Source organism: Sturnus vulgaris, unplaced genomic scaffold, assembly GCF_052056855.1.
Source record: "Sturnus vulgaris isolate bStuVul1 unplaced genomic scaffold, bStuVul1.hap1 Scaffold_156, whole genome shotgun sequence".
Taxonomy (NCBI): Eukaryota; Metazoa; Chordata; class Aves; order Passeriformes; family Sturnidae; genus Sturnus; species Sturnus vulgaris.
The window spans coordinates 2,118,505-2,120,524 of NW_028276073.1; positions in this window are offsets into that span (position 1 = coordinate 2,118,505).

A 2,020-nucleotide genomic window follows, 5' to 3' on the forward strand; every position below is an offset into this window, starting at 1 on the left:
CCAGAGAGAGAGAGAGAGAGAGAGGCCCCGCCGGGCCGCGCGGCCTCGACTTCCCTCCGCGCGGGTCCCAGGCCCGACACGCGGTGCGGGGGCTTGGCTGTGCGCGGGCGGCGGCGGCGGCGGCGGCGGCGGCAGCGGCGGCGGCGGCGGCGGCGGCAGCGGCGGCGGCGGGTTTCCCTTCACCGCGCGCGCGCGCGGTGAGAGGGGGATCCGTTTGCTGCCGTCTCCAGGCGGCGAGGTAGACCTGGTGCCGGCGGGGACCCGGGGCGCCGCGCGCCGCACCCATCGCGCCCCATCCACAAGCGTCGTTGGTCGGCGTTTGGGGGGCCAAGACGGTGGCACGCGGAGCCCGGTTCGGCGCCCTGCCGTCCTGGCAGGTGCTGGGTAGACCTGTTGCCCTCGGCCGGCCTTTGTACCTGACGGCCGAATGCTGGGTAGACCTGTTGCCCTCGGCCTGCCGTTTTACCGGCCGGCCTAATGCTGAGTAGACCTGTTGCCCTCTGCCGGCCGTGTTACCGGCCGGCCTAATGCTGGGTAGACCTGTTGCCCTCGGCCGGCCTTTGGACGTGGCGGCCTAATGCTGGGTAGACCTGTTGCCCTCGGCCGGCCTTTGTACCTGACGGCCGAATGCTGGGTAGACCTGTTGCCCTCTGCCGGCCGGCCTAATGCTGGGTAGACCTGTTGCCCTCGGCCGGCCTTTGGACGTGGCGGCCGAATGCTGGGTAGACCTGTTGCCCTCGGCCGGCCTTTGGACGTGGCGGCCGAATGCTGGGTAGACCTGTTGCCCTCGGCCGGCCTTTGGACGTGGCGGCCTAATGCTGGTTAGACCTGTTGCCCTCGGCCGGCCTTTGTACCTGACGGCCGAATGCTGGGTAGACCTGTTGCCCTCGGCCTGCCGTTTTACCGGCCGGCCTAATGCTGAGTAGACCTGTTGCCCTCTGCCGGCCGTGTTACCGGCCGGCCTAATGCTGGGTAGACCTGTTGCCCTCGGCCGGCCTTTGGACGTGGCGGCCTAATGCTGGGTAGACCTGTTGCCCTCGGCCGGCCTTTGTACCTGACGGCCGAATGCTGGGTAGACCTGTTGCCCTCTGCCGGCCGGCCTAATGCTGGGTAGACCTGTTGCCCTCGGCCGGCCTTTGGACGTGGCGGCCTAATGCTGGGTAGACCTGTTGCCCTCGGCCGGCCTTTGGACGTGGCGGCCGAATGCTGGGTAGACCTGTTGCCCTCGGCCGGCCTTTGGACGTGGCGGCCTAATGCTGGGTAGACCTGTTGCCCTCGGCCGGCCTTTGGACGTGGCGGCCGAATGCTGGGTAGACCTGTTGCCCTCGGCCGGCCTTTGGACGTGGCGGCCTAATGCTGGGTAGACCTGTTGCCCTCGGCCGGCCTTTGGACGTGGCGGCCTAATGCTGGGTAGACCTGTTGCCCTCGGCCGGCCGTGTTACCGGCCGGCCTAATGCTGGGTAGACCTGTTGCCCTCGGCCGGCCTTTGGACGTGGCGGCCGAATGCTGGGTAGACCTGTTGCCCTCGGCCGGCCTTTGGACGTGGCGGCCGAATGCTGGGTAGACCTGTTGCCCTCGGCCGGCCTTTGGACGTGGCGGCCGAATGCTGGGTAGACCTGTTGCCCTCGGCCGGCCTTTGGACGTGGCGGCCTAATGCTGGGTAGACCTGTTGCCCTCGGCCGGCCGTGTTACCGGCCGGCCTAATGCTGGGTAGACCTGTTGCCCTCGGCCGGCCTTTGGACGTGGCGGCCGAATGCTGGGTAGACCTGTTGCCCTCGGCCGGCCTTTGGACGTGGCGGCCTAATGCTGGGTAGACCTGTTGCCCTCGGCCGGCCTTTGGACGTGGCGGCCGAATGCTGGGTAGACCTGTTGCCCTCGGCCGGCAGTGTTACCGGCCGGCCTAATGCTGGGTAGACCTGTTGCCCTCGGCCCGCCGTGTTACCGGCCAGCCGAATGCTGGGTAGACCTGTTGCCCTCGGCCGGCCTTTGTACGTGGTGGCCGAATGCTGGGTAGACCTGT